Raw genomic sequence first — 15885 nt, 5'->3', positions numbered from 1 at the left:
AAGTAGATTTCCCAAATAGACAATCCCCTCAGGATGTAAATCCAGAGGACAGCTGTAGCGCAGCTGATGCGGGGGAGGGAAACTCTAACAGAGAGTCCCAAAATAAGTCTGATAAAGTCTATGATTCCCATAAAATAATCACCTTCGTACAACGCGCAGTACCTATATTCTCCAATAAGGGAACAACATCTGTAATTGATCATTTACAGGCTTTTGAAAATGCGTTAGCTATAATGAATGTTACAAGTGAGAAATTGAAAATTGAATTTCTACCTTGGGTATTTGACAGTAAGCATCACAAATTCTTTGCCTCACTAAAGGATATGAATATTCATTCCTGGAATGGGGTAAAACGACAATGCAGAAAAGAATTCGGGCAATATCGCACTAAAACTGCTGCGAAGATAGCGGTATATGGTTTAAAGTGTCGTGCGAATCAGAGTCCAATCGAATTCCTTTCTGTATTGAAAAATGCGTACAGTATGGCTGAAGATAATCCCAAATTTGACGGCTCAGAATTTGTAAATTTATTTTTTGAAGCACTGCCTACACCCATCAAAATTAACTTAGCTAGAGATTTTGATGAGGACTGCTCATTGGAATGGCTGATCAAAGAGAGTACAAAATTATACTCTATTCAGCAGTCCAGTGAGCAGGGGGTTAAAAAGGAATCAAAACCCAAAATTGTAGCAGAAACTAGGGTGTCACCTAAACCCCTCAATTTGGAGTCTAACAAGAGAACTTATGCAGAGGTGGCCAGTCAAAACAGGCCATCTCCACAGAGGTTTAATTCTGCCCCTCCCCCTACACAGGTTGAGGCGCAGGGAGACTATAACCAAAGTGGGGGACATAATCAGGTGAATAATTACTCACAAAGAGAATACTCACCGAATAATTGGTATCCGCGCAAGGGTAGATACAATAGACGGCGAAGATATTCTCAGGGTAACCAGACACCCCAGGTATATAATGCTCCCCAAAGTACTAATGCTGAACAAGCTGAACCCCAGGGGCAACCACGCCAAAATAGAAATAGTGGCCCTGATTCTGAGGGAACCCAATGGTCCAGGAATCAGTACAATGGGGCACCAAGAGATAGGCCCAGGGGTAGAGGTAATTTGTACAATCAGGTAGATATGCTGTTTACCCAATTAAATCGGTTGAGTGAACAAATCGCTAATATGAGTCAAAAATCTACGGCTCAGCAACCGAACAATACTTTTTTAGGGGTACAGCCAGTGGTCAGCAGTGGACCACAGGCACAGTCATAAATACTGCAGTATCACCTGAAGGGGAGGGGAGAGATATACAAAATGTAGTAATAAATATCAATGATACTAATTATGTTATCTCCCCACAGACCGGAAACGGACAAATTAGCTGTGACAATGAGCGACATCAGCCGGAAAAAGTTAACAAATCTCTTCCTTTGCAGCTCTCTCTTAACCTTGTTTCCACAGATGCAGTACAAAAGAATCCAGCCGACCCTGTCATAGAGGAAACAGGTAGGTATGAAGCTTCTTCTGCATCGGAAAGCATGGCAAACTCAGGTAATACGTGGCGAAGCCCACAAATGTATGAGAATGCAAATTTTATGTGTGAAATGATAGAAACTGCAGGAAGATATTATGTACTAGTTGAGCTGCAAGATTCAGTCTCCAACCCTATCAGGGGATTAATTGACACTGGGTCACAGGCAACTATCCTATCCCACAGATACTACACACAGCTAAATGAGCTAACACCCCACAAACCTAAAATAAAAGAATTTGACGGTTCTCTAATAGGTGTTGGGGGTGACTCCCTAAAAGTTTACGGTACTGCCTGGTTAAAATTTAAATTGGGGAACAGGGTCATAAGACACCCTGTCATTATAGTGGATCTGCCAACTGATCGTTTAATTATTGGTAGTGATCTCCTGAAACGATTAAGCACCATAATTGATTGCATAAATAATGTAATTTGGTCGCAAGTTAAACGGCCTATCAATTATGAAAAATCTGGTATATCTCACGCCCGACATAGCTGTCACGTGGTGGAAGAGAAACCAGATGCTGTGGAGATTCATTTCAGGAATAACTCTGCACCTGAAATCACTATTCTACAAATAGACGATCAGACTCCTTTTAGTGGCTCTGATGGTAATACTTTTAAAATTTCGCCTGGAAAGATAGCGAATATTTCCCTAGATGGCGATGTATTAACCATATCACTCCACAAGGGGGATCATAAAATCCCTAAGGGGGGAGGCCACACTCAATACCTCGCAGGGATTGAGAGAGTTAAAGAGGATCTATTTATCCCTATACAAGTGCATGACCTTGGTAAAACCGAGTATGCTAAAATAAACTTAAAACAGGAAGCTAGCTATATAAGCGAAGGTTTATTAGCGCAGATAGCTGAACCTAAAGTGATTAAATATCTTTCTCCCCAAGACCACAGTGTCAGCAACCTGGATGACAGGTCTGAAAGCTATAACATCACCGCTAAGTGCTTATTATCTATCTCTATAGGAAATAAGTCAGTGAAGCACCTGTTTTTAGTTTTAAATACTCCCCATAATCAAATATACATTGGCAATGATATCTTACATAGATATGCCATACAAATAGATTTGATTAATTCTTGCCTCTGGAGCAGGTTAAAGGGGGACCCTGAAGTATTTCAGGATGAAAATGCAGCCCTGAAATCAAACCAGCAATTGCCATATGCTGTGAATATGCAGGTATCTAGCGATGTCATAATTCCTGCTGGGGCTGATAAATTTCTTTTACCCTTACAGGTAAAGAGAGGTCAGAAATTAAAAACTTCTGAAACACTGATTTGCCTCTCCCATAGAATACAAAATCTGGGTGTCTCAGTAACCTACACTCCTATGGTGAATATTGGAACTGTTCCAATAAATATTATTGTGCATAACATGACCCCACAGGATATAACATTATCCAAGGGAACTACCATAGGATATGCACTGGAATCAAGTTATTACACTTTTGGATTCCAGAATAATGTAATTGGGCTAATACCTGAAGGATACCTAACTGAAGAACAATTAATAGAACAATCCTTTGCATCTATGCCAGAGGGTCTATTTAATATTCAGTCTATTTATCCCTTCAGCTCAGAGGAAGGCATCTGTAAAATTGAAGAAGCCTCTCTAGTGTTTGATCAGCCAATCAAACAGCAAGATTACCCCAATACCCAGAGTCATGGGAGCAATGTAAATTATAATCAAGGGGATCTCACCTCTAGACTGGAAGAAGCCTATGAAATAGGACAGCCTGAAATCTTTCCAGGATTTCAGCAGATAGTCGAAGAGCAAATATCCTTAGCTAATGGCTGTTCCAGCGATGATGAACGCCAACAGCTGCGAGAACTCCTGATGGAGTACAAGGATATTTTTGCTAAGGATTCTTATGACTGTGGTACTACAGACTTGCACATTGCAAGAATACAAACAGATCCCGATGCACCACCTGTATTTGTCAAACAATACAGACTTCCCTTAGCCTCATATGATTCTCTTGCAGAGATCATAAGGAATTTGGAAGAAAGAGGTATTATCAGACAGGTGCACAGCTCTTATAATAATCCTATTCTAGGTGTCCTTAAGCCCAATGGACAATGGCGTTTGTGTGCTGACTTAAGACAGCTAAACAAACGAGTATACATGTCTGGCTGGCCTGTACCATACATTGACCAGTGCCTAGCACAAATGCAAGGATCCAAAATATTCACTGCCATTGATTGTGCACAGGGATATTGGACCATAAAGGTACATGAAAAGGACCAATATAAGCTAGCATTCTCCTTCCAAAAGGTCCAATATGCATTTCAAAGACTTCCTTTTGGATACATAAATTCTGGACATGAATTTGCTGTATTCATGCATAAGGCTATGCCTGATGCACTGGAAAGGGGGACCTTATCTTATGTTGATGATGTTTTAATCAAAAGCACAGACTTTGAAAAACACATCGCAGAGCTTAAACACGTCCTCAGCCAACTTAAAAGGGCAGGTGTCAAATTATCCCTGCAAAAAGCTCAATGGTGCCGCACTCGTGTAAACTTCTTGGGACATGAAGTTACCTCTGAAGGATTAAATCCCCAAAAGAAAAAGGTGGAAGCTATAGTGAGTTCTAAAAACCCAACTAACCTAAAGGAATTGAGATCATTCCTGGGTATGACAAATTATTCTCGCAAATTCATTGATAATTATGCGGAATTAGCTAAACCACTACTGCTTCTTCTGAAGAAAGATGTGAAATGGCACTGGAGTGAGTCTCAAGAGACAGCCATCAGAGAGCTGAAGAGAAAACTCACTCAAGCACCTTGCTTAGCGTACCCTGAAGGTGGCAAACCTTTCTTCTTAGAGACAGGTTACACAGATATAAGCATGAGTGCTGTGTTATACCAAAAGCATGATAATTTGAACAAAGCCATTGCTTATGCGAGCAAAAATCTATCCCCAGTAGAAATAAAATTTAGCGATTGCGAAAAAGCCCTCTTATCTACTGTATGGGCTCTACAAAATTTCCGCAGCTATATACAGGGCGAGAAAATTATTGTAGAAACGGCCCACCAGCCTTTGCTATATTTGCAAAGTGAGAGAATAAGAGATGGGAATTTGTCTAATAGCCGCATAACAGCGTGGACTCTTTCCTTGCAAGGCTGGCCCTTAGAAATTCGCTACAAACAGAATAAAAAGAATCCAGTCGCACAAGGGCTTGCTGAGCTCCACGACTGTACTGCTAGAGATCCTGGGGAAAAATTATCAGAAGATGATTTTCTGGAAGAACAATTGCTTTCCCCATATAAAATGTACAATGAGGACCATTGTCAAACATTACCTTGGGTATATGTTGATGGTTGTTCTTACCATGCCACTATTGATAATGAGCGCAGATTAGTCGCTGGCATTGGTATAACGGGGGCAAATGGATTCCCAAATATGTCTATAGGTTTAAATATTGGACCAAGATCCAGTCAGGTTGCAGAACTAACTGCTGTTTTCAAAACCATTGAAATGGCTATTGAACATGGTATTCATGAATTTGTGATCATAACTGACTCAAATTATGTGCGTGACAGTTTTGTTGAATACCTGCCAACTTGGAAAAGAAATGGCATGCAGAAAAGCAATAACAAACCAGTCAAGCATGGCAAATTGTTCTGCGAGATTGATAATCTGGTAGTATCCAATGATTTAACCATACACTGGAAAAAGACCAAGGGTCATTCCAGAGTTTTAGGTCCTGATAAGGAAGGCAATGACCTTGCGGACTCATTAGCCAAACAAGGAGCCATAACTGGAGAACTCCTTAATATTGAACACTTAATGGGTGCAATTCAGGTAGAAGCCATTACCAGAAACCAGGCAAAACAACAGAGTGAGCCTAACTTGGTACAATGGAGTCAGGATTCTCCTAGTGAGGACCTGATCACTAGTCAAAAAGAAGACCCCATTGTAGGCATCTTCTATAAACACATAGAAGATCCTGAAAGCAACCCCATCTCAAAAGATGATTGTATTGGCAAAGAAGATCTGAGAATCTTAATAAAATCTAAATCACAATTCAAGTTACAGGATGGTTTGTTAATTAGAACCTCCAAAACTGGCATCCAGCAGTGGGTAGTACCCACCAAGTTCAGGGGTCTAATGCTTCAACATGCCCATGATGCTCCCACATCTGGTCATCGTGGTGCCAAACTCACGTATGAAATATTGCGTGATTACGCTTTTTGGCCACACATGTTGAAAGACGTTCAAACCTACTGTCAAGGGTGTTTAATCTGCCCACAGTTCCAACCCACTGCACCAACGCATAGAGCGCCATTGCAGAAAAGGGGGATGGTAATGCCATGGTCAGATATACAAATTGATTTTATTGGTCCGGTAACAAGGTCATCAAGAGGTAACAAGTACATGTTAACAGTGACATGCCTGTTCACTAAATGGGTAGAGTGCATTAGTGCACCTAACAATAGTGCTGAAACATGTGCAGCATTGCTCATCAACCATGTATTTTCCAGATTTGGTTTGCCCCAAAGAATCGAATCAGATCGGGGGACCCACTTCACTAGCGAAGTAATGACAAAAATGTGGAAAATACTAGGGGTTAAAAGAAAGCTCCATATTGCTTATAGAGCTGCCTCAAGTGGTGGTGTAGAGCGTTACAACCAGTCTATTGTTAAAATCCTCAAAAAGTTTGTGAGTGAAACAGGTAAAGACTGGGATGTAAAACTACCTCTAGTCTTAATGGCATTAAGAGCAACTCCAAGTAGTGCTACCAAGATGTCACCTTTTGAGCTGATGACTGGTAGAAGAATGGTTCTACCTCAGCATCTGCTGTACCGTACATCAGACCAAAATTTGATAGACGCTGCCAATACACATCAATACGTGGAAAACTTAAGAAAGCACCTGCAATATGCCTTTGCATTTGCTCAAAGGAATTTAGAAAGAGCCGCAAATGCCACTAAAACCTATTATGATCTCAAAACATCCAAAAAGGAATATGAAATAAATGATAAAGTTTATCTTTATAACTTTGGAAGAGATCAGGTTAGGGAGAAGAAATTTCTTCCCTCATGGAAAGGTCCTTTCGTCATTACTGACAAAATATCTCCAGTGGCCTATAAAATACGGATCCCCAAAAATGAAGGTTTCATAGATAAATGGGTACATATCAATCAATTGCGGGCATGTCATCCCAGATCCCAACTACAAGTCATAGAGGGAGAATGAAGTGTCATATCCCCAAATGCACTAAAGACATACTGTAATTTAAAGATGCCTAACTGATAAACATGAAAGCTCAAAATAACAAACTTTCTTCATAAGAGACTGTCTATGAGGTATACGGTTGATCCTCATCAAATACCACTGACTTTGATCCAATTCAAATACATGTGTCCTACATATTTTTGAATTGGAAAGGGGGATTTATGTCAAGGTATTTGAAATATTATTAAATAATATATAGAGGTATATTTGTCTTTATTTAATAGATCTGTGGATATGAACATGGTCTGTAGACAAAGGTTTGTTCCTAAGAGATCTCCCACATTCATTATGTAAAATTATGCTGAACACACAGGGGGAGACAATGGAACATTTGGCCTGCCAAATTTCAGAACAGTCACTTAGAGGAATGTTGGGGGAAGTAATTTTGAAAGGAAATGGAAACTAACACAGTTTCAGGATACAGCAAATATATGGATTTCCTCCAAGAGAAATGCCGATCCGTCTGAAGAAATGTGAGAGATACAAACATTCTTCAAAGGAACTGATAATTGGCACAGACTTGTTGAGTGACTCAGGCTGTTTGGATGATAACATCAGAATACACATAACACAGACGTTGTGTCGGGGGTTAGAATAACACAGTGAAGACAAATGACTTACATTATGATTTCAAAGTAACTGTATTTAGAGTTCAAATAAAATATAATGCCAGGAAAATATATATATTTTAATGGATATGAGATGTATATTTATGTGATATCAAATATTAACATCTAAATATATATATATATGGAAAGTAAAAGATTGAATGATATATATATATATATATATATATATATATATATATGTATATTTTGAAGGCATGAATATCTTAGACTCTGTGTGTTTAAGAATATAAATAAATACTTATGGACCATACACATACTAATGATTGGATCATCTCTAATAATTATTTCTATTTTTATTGCAGACAACCATTGGTCATGAGCATCAATCTTAGAAAGAGACGGAATGCCGCATGAAATGAATTAAGTCATATCATATAAACATACAAATAAATGTTTATAAAGTTTCACATACATCTTTTAAAATATAGTGAGATGAAAATATGGAAGTTACTTTGATGTGATATGACTATGAGATATATATTTGATGTGATATAACTATGAAATATAAGTTATTTTAATATAATGTTAGATATGTGATGTTTCATATCAAAATGATCAGAAAATTCATTAAGATATAACTTATCCAAAACAAATATTATGAATAGTTGTCGCAGTAAATTATGATAAAAATTAATAACCATTTCATAGAAATACTGACTTAAGCTGTTTCAAATGTTGCTGTGTCTGTTTGTGCTGCCACCTGGTGTTATGTTGCGAGAACTACAGCCAGAAGGTTCTCTCTGGCTGTTAAAAATGAAATTTCCAAGGGCCAATCCGATTTAGACTTCCCAGATAACCAATGGGAAGGTCAGCTCCCGTAGTGCCACCCACATGATGTCATCAATGATTATATAATGGGAGTGTTGAATGCACAAGGGGGAGTTGTCTGTAACTTGTTGAAAATTAGTGATCTGATTTTGGCTGCGATATACCTGAAAAAAAAAAAGTTCACTTCAGCAAGGAGCTTAAAACTTATCCTTGATTTGTGCAAAAAAAAAACCTTCTTTCAAATGAGATGACCTAAAGACCGCTACAAATTGGTTCAAAATTGGTGAAGTATATTGTATTTTAAATTGGTAGTTATAAGCCTAGGTATTGTTCAAATCTGTGTCTGAATTGGCTAAGTAACTCATCTATACAAGTTCTGATATTGTCGGTTAATTTTGTATTAGGATAAATTGCAGTTAAATAGCAGAATATATATTTTATCCTATTGTTTTATAAACACTGTTTAGAATTGTATTGCTTGGATGTTAAAGGTTTTTAGTCCCATTGTGTTAAATAAATAAGGCTGAATTGTGAAGGTATATTGTTCTGGGTTTTGTAAGAAGAATAGCATATCTTAAGAGTTGGTTCTAACGCATATAAACTTTTATTTAGTTTCCTTTTATTGCAAATATAGTTCAATATGTTTATGGATATTAACTAAATAAAAGAATTCAGATATTTATATTAATTGTATGGTCTAGTAGGTGCATGGTTGATAAGGGTTTCTATTTCTTTGTATTGTGTTTATAACCCTGCCATAAACTTATATATATTATTTGGATAGCACTACTAAGATTTTCATAAATATACTGACACACCAATTGCTTTATTAGAGGAGCCAATCCAAATATGATACTGGAGTAGCTAGGCACTGTTACTATGTTGGCAAAATACAAATTGTTTTGCAGTTTGTAGTTTTCTCATCTCTACTTATGTAGCAGGGTTAGGCACGTGAAACCTGTCACGTGTACTTCCTTTTCTTAGCATGGCAAAACCCAATTTCTTTCATGTAATTAGCAAGAGTCCATGAGCTAGTGACGTATGGGATATACATTCCTACCAGGAGGGGCAAAGTTTCCCAAACCTCAAAATGCCTACAAATACACCCCTCACCACACCCACAATTCAGTTTTACAAACTTTGCCTCCGATGGAGGTGGTGAAGTAAGTTTGTGCTAGATTCTACGTTGATATGCGCTCCGCAGCAAGTTGGAGCCCGGTTTTCCTCTCAGCGTGCAGTGAATGTCAGAGGGATGTGAGGAGAGTATTGCCTATTTGAATGCAGTGATCTCCTTCTACGGGGTCTATTTCATAGGTTCTCTGTTATCGGTCATAGAGATTCATCTCTTACCTCCCTTTTCAGATCGATGATATACTCTTATATATACCATTACCTCTGCTGATTCTCGTTTCAGTACTGGTTTGGCTATCTGCTATATGTAGATGAGTGTCCTGGGGTAAGTAAGTCTTATTTTCTGTGACACTCCAAGCTATGGTTGGGCACTTTGTTTATAAAGTTCTAAATATATGTATTCAAACATTTATTTGCCTTGACTCAGAATGTTCAACTTTCCTTATTTTCAGGCAGTCAGTTTCATATTTGGGATAATGCATTTTGATTTAACCATTTTTTCTTACCTTCAAAAATTTGACTCTTCCCTGTGGGCTGTTAGGCTCGCGGGGGCTGAAAATGCTTCATTTTATTGCGTCATTCTTGGCGCGGACTTTTTTGGCGCAAAAATTCTATTTCCGTTTCCGGCGTCATACGTGTCGCCGGAAGTTGCGTCATTTTTTGACGTTATTTCGCGCCAAAAATGTCGGCGTTCCGGATGTGGCGTCATTTTTGGCGCCAAATAATGTGGGCGTCTTATTTGGCGCTAAAAAATATGGGCGTCGCTTTTGTCTCCACATTATTTAAGTCTCATTTTTTATTGCTTCTGGTTTCTAGAAGCTTGTTCTTTGGCATTTTTTCCCATTCCTGAAACTGTCATTTAAGGAATTTGATCAATTTTGCTTTATATATATGTTGTTTTTTCTCTTACATATTGCAAGATGTCTCACGTTGCATCTGAGTCAGAAGATACTACAGGAAAATCGCTGTCAAGTGCTGAATCTACCAAAGCTAAGTGTATCTGCTGTAAACTTTTGGTAGCTATTTCTCCAGCTGTTGTTTGTATTGATTGTCATGACAAACTTGTTAAAGCAGATAATATTTCCTTTAGTAAAGTACCATTGCCTGTTGCAGTTCCCTCAACATCTAAGGTGCAGAATGTTCCTGATAATATTAGAGATTTTGTTTCTGAATCCATAAAGAAGGCTATGTCTGTTATTTCTCCTTCTAGTAAACGTAAAAAATCTTTTAAAACTTCTCTCCCTACAGATGAATTTTTAAATGAACATCATCATTCTGATTCTGATGACTCCTCTGGTTCAGAGGATTCTGTCTCTGAGGTTGATGCTGATAAATCTTCATATTTATTTAAAATGGAATTTATTCGTTCTTTACTTAAAGAAGTTCTAATTGCTTTAGAAATAGAGGATTCTGGTCCTCTTGATACTAATTCTAAACGTTTGGATAAGGTATTTAAAGCTCCTGTGGTTATTCCAGAAGTTTTTCCTGTTCCTAATGCTATTTCTGCAGTAATTTCCAAAGAATGGGATAAATTGGGTAATTCATTTACTCCTTCTAAACGTTTTAAGCATTTATATCCTGTGCCGTCTGACAGATTAGAATTTTGGGACAAAATCCCTAAAGTTGATGGGGCTATTTCTACCCTTGCTAAACGTACTACTATTCCTACGTCAGATGGTACTTCGTTTAAGGATCCTCTAGATAGGAAAATTGAGTCCTTTCTAAGAAAAGCTTATCTGTGTTCAGGTAATCTTCTTAGACCTGCTATATCTTTGGCTGATGTTGCTGCAGCTTCAACTTTTTGGTTGGAAACTTTAGCGCAACAAGTAACACATCGTGATTCTCATGACATTATTATTCTTCTTCAGCATGCTAATAATTTTATCTGTGATGCCATTTTTGATATTATCAGAGTTGATGTCAGGTTTATGTCTCTAGCTATTTTAGCTAGAAGAGCTTTATGGCTTAAAACTTGGAATGCTGATATGGCTTCTAAATCAACTTTACTTTCTATTTCTTTCCAGGGTAACAAATTATTTGGTTCTCAGTTGGATTCCATCATTTCAACTGTTACTGGTGGGAAAGGAACTTTTTTACCACAGGATAAAAAATCTAAAGGTAAAAGCAGGGCTAATAATCGTTTTCGTTCCTTTCGTTTCAACAAAGAACAAAAGCCTGATCCTTCATCCTCAGGAGCAGTTTCAGTTTGGAAACCATCTCCAGTCTGGAATAAATCCAAGCCAGCTAGAAAGGCAAAGCCTGCTTCTAAGTCCACATGAAGGTGCGGCCCTCATTCCAGCTCAGCTGGTAGGGGGCAGGTTACGTTTTTTCAAGGAAATTTGGATCAATTCTGTTCACAATCTTTGGATTCAGAACATTGTTTCAGAAGGGTACAGAATTGGTTTCAAGATGAGACCTCCTGCAAAGAGATTTTTTCTTTCCCGTGTCCCAATAAATCCAGTAAAAGCTCAAGCATTTCTGAAATGTGTTTCAGATCTAGAGTTGACTGGAGTAATTATGCCAGTTCCAGTTCAGGAACAGGGGATGGGGTTTTATTCAAATCTCTTCATTGTACCAAAGAAGGAGAATTCCTTCAGACCAGTTCTGGATCTAAAAATATTGAATCGTTATGTAAGGATACCAACGTTCAAAATGGTAACTGTAAGGACTATCTTGCCTTTTGTTCAGCAAGGGAATTATATGTCCACAATAGATTTACAGGATGCATATCTGCATATTCCGATTCATCCAGATCATTATCAGTTCCTGAGATTCTCTTTTCTGGACAAGCATTACCAGTTTGTGGCTCTGCCGTTTGGCCTAGCTACAGCTCCAAGAATTTTTACAAAGGTTCTCGGTGCCCTTCTGTCTGTAATCAGAGAACAGGGTATTGTGGTATTTCCTTATTTGGACGATATCTTGGTACTTGCTCAGTCTTTACATTTAGCAGAATCTCATACGAATCGACTTGTGTTGTTTCTTCAAGATCATGGTTGGAGGATCAATTTACCAAAAAGTTCTTTGATTCCTCAGACAAGGGTAACCTTTCTGGGTTTCCAGATGGATTCAGTGTCCATGACTCTGTCTTTAACAGACAAGAGACGTCTAAAATTGATTGCAGCTTGTCGAAACCTTCAGTCACAATCATTCCCTTCGGTAGCCTTATGCATGGAAATTCTAGGTCTTATGACTGCTGCATCGGACGCGATCCCCTTTGCTCGTTTTCACATGCGACCTCTTCAGCTCTGTATGCTGAAGCAATGGTGCAAGAATTACACGAAGATATCTCAAACAATATCTTTAAAACCGATTGTTCGACACTCTCTAACATGGTGGACAGATCACCATCGTTTAATTCAGGGGGCTTCTTTTGTGCTTCCGACCTGGACTGTAATTTCAACAGATGCAAGTCTCTCGGGTTGGGGAGCTGTGTGGGGATCTCTGACGGCACAGGGAGTTTGGGAATCTCAGGAGGTGAGATTACCTATCAATATCTTGGAACTCCGTGCAATATTCAGAGCTCTTCAGTTTTGGCCTCTTCTGAAGAGAGAATCGTTCATTTGTTTTCAGACAGACAATGTCACAACTGTGGCATACATCAAACATCAAGGAGGGACTCACAGTCCTCTGGCTATGAAAGAAGTATCTCGAATTTTGGTTTGGGCGGAATCCAGCTCCTGTCTAATCTCTGCGGTTCATATCCCAGGTGTAGACAATTGGGAAGCGGATTATCTCAGTCGCCAAACGTTGCATCCGGGCGAATGGTCTCTTCACCCAGAGGTATTTCTTCAGATTGTTCAAATGTGGGAACTTCCAGAAATAGATCTGATGGCGTCCCATCTAAACAAGAAACTTCCCAGGTATCTGTCCAGATCCCGGGATCCTCAGGCGGAGGCAGTGGATGCATTATCACTTCCTTGGAAGTATCATCCTGCCTATATCTTTCCGCCTCTAGTTCTTCTTCCAAGAGTAATCTCCAAGATTCTGAAGGAATGCTCGTTTGTTCTGCTGGTAGCTCCGGCATGGCCTCACAGGTTTTGGTATGCGGATCTTGTCCGGATGGCCTCTTGCCAACCGTGGACTCTTCCGTTAAGACCAGACCTTCTGTCACAAGGTCCTTTTTTCCATCAGGATCTGAAATCCTTAAATTTAAAGGTATGGAGATTGAACGCTTGATTCTTGGTCAAAGAGGTTTCTCTGACTCTGTGATTAATACTATGTTACAGGCTCGTAAATCTGTATCTCGAGAGATATATTATAGAGTCTGGAAGACTTATATTTCTTGGTGTCTTTCTCATCATTTTTCTTGGCATTCTTTTAGAATACCGAGAATTTTACAGTTTCTTCAGGATGGTTTAGATAAGGGTTTGTCCGCAAGTTCTTTGAAAGGACAAATCTCTGCTCTTTCTGTTCTTTTTCACAGAAAGATTGCTATTCTTCCTGATATTCATTGTTTTGTACAAGCTTTGGTTCGTATAAAACCTGTCATTAAGTCAATTTCTCCTCCTTGGAGTTTGAATTTGGTTCTGGGAGCTCTTCAAGCTCCTCCGTTTGAACCTATGCATTCATTGGACATTAAATTACTTTCTTGGAAAGTTTTGTTCCTTTTGGCCATCTCTTCTGCCAGAAGAGTTTCTGAATTATCTGCTCTTTCTTGTGAGTCTCCTTTTCTGATTTTTCATCAGGATAAGGCGGTGTTGCGAACTTCTTTTGAATTTTTACCTAAAGTTGTGAATTCCAACAACATTAGTAGAGAAATTGTGGTTCCTTCATTATGTCCTAATCCTAAGAATTCTAAGGAGAAATCGTTGCATTCTTTGGATGTTGTTAGAGCTTTGAAATATTATGTTGAAGCTACGAAATCTTTCCGTAAGACTTCTAGTCTATTTGTTATCTTTTCCGGTTCTAGAAAAGGCCAGAAAGCTTCTGCCATTTCTTTGGCATCTTGGTTGAAATCTTTAATTCATCTTGCCTATGTTGAGTCGGGTAAAATTCCGCCTCAGAGAATTACAGCTCATTCTACTAGGTCAGTTTCTACTTCCTGGGCGTTTAGGAATGAAGCTTCGGTTGACCAGATCTGCAAAGCAGCAACTTGGTCCTCTTTGCATACTTTTACTAAATTCTACCATTTTGATGTATTTTCTTCTTCTGAAGCAGTTTTTGGTAGAAAAGTACTTCAGGCAGCGGTTTCAGTTTGAATCTTCTGCTTATGTTTTTCGTTAAACTTTATTTTGGGTGTGGATTATTTTCAGCAGGAATTGGCTGTCTTTATTTTATCCCTCCCTCTCTAGTGACTCTTGTGTGGAAAGATCCACATCTTGGGTAGTCATTATCCCATACGTCACTAGCTCATGGACTCTTGCTAATTACATGAAAGAAAACATAATTTATGTAAGAACTTACCTGATAAATTCATTTCTTTCATATTAGCAAGAGTCCATGAGGCCCGCCCTTTTTTTGTGGTGGTTATGATTTTGTATAAAGCACAATTATTCCAATTCCTTATTTTATATGCTTTCGCACTTTTTTTTTTCACCCCACTTCTTGGCTATTCGTTAAACTGAATTGTGGGTGTGGTGAGGGGTGTATTTGTAGGCATTTTGAGGTTTGGGAAACTTTGCCCCTCCTGGTGGGAATGTATATCCCATACGTCACTAGCTCATGGACTCTTGCTAATATGAAAGAAATGAATTTATCAGGTAAGTTCTTACATAAATTATGTTATTACAGAAAAAGGGGGCAAAATAAATATGTTTAAGTATTTCCCAGAGGTGTTTAACTGCACATATTTTAAACATTTTGTATTACATTCTCAAGGTGTTTACTATCCCTTTTAAAAGTAAAAAAATAATTATATATATATATATATGCAAAATAAATATAATGTAGAAAATACAATGTTATAAATGTTATCATATTTATCTGTCAATTAAACATTTTTAAGATGATAGTTTAATAAATATTAATCTGCTCTACTGATAATATGATTTCTGATAAGATACAGGTATTAAAGGAAGAATAAAATGTTCTGTTTTTTGTTTGATAATGTCTATGTTAAAATGGTAAGTACATACCATTAACTGGGTTATCTCTAGAAGATATGAGAAAAAAATGGATAATATTAAGGTAAATAAAATTCCAGGCCCAGAAGCAATACACCCAAGGGTTTTACAGGAATTTAGCACTGTTATGGCCAAACCTCTATTCTTAATTTTTCAAGACTCATTATACTCAGGCATAGTACCCCAGGACTGGTGTAAAGCTGATGTGGTGCCACTTTTTAAAAAGGGAAGCAGGGCTGATCCAGGAAGCTATAGACCAGTTAGTCTGACATCAATAGTGAGGCAGACACTTGAAGGGATTATAAGGGATTATATTGATGAGTATATTCGTGTAAACAAGATTATGAGTTCAAATCAACATGGTTTTATGAGAAATAGATCATGGCAAACTAATCTAACTAGATTCTATGAGGAAGTGAGTAAAAATATAGATAAAGGGGAATCAGTTGATGGGACATACTTGGATTTTGCAAAGGCGTTTGATACAGTGCCACATGAGAGATTAATG

The 15885-nt window shown here is 38.2% G+C and overlaps 1 protein-coding gene across 1 annotated transcript in view; it reads left to right on the top strand.

Annotated features, from left to right (window-relative positions):
- FOXJ3 (forkhead box J3) overlaps positions 1–15885 on the top strand; it is a 379709-nt gene that overhangs the window by 144862 nt on the left and 218962 nt on the right. The window lies entirely within an intron of this gene.

This window comes from Bombina bombina, chromosome 8, assembly GCF_027579735.1.
Source record: "Bombina bombina isolate aBomBom1 chromosome 8, aBomBom1.pri, whole genome shotgun sequence".
Taxonomy (NCBI): Eukaryota; Metazoa; Chordata; class Amphibia; order Anura; family Bombinatoridae; genus Bombina; species Bombina bombina.
The sequence above is the reverse complement of the archived record's forward strand: the minus strand, read 5'-3'. Positions and strand labels throughout refer to the sequence as shown.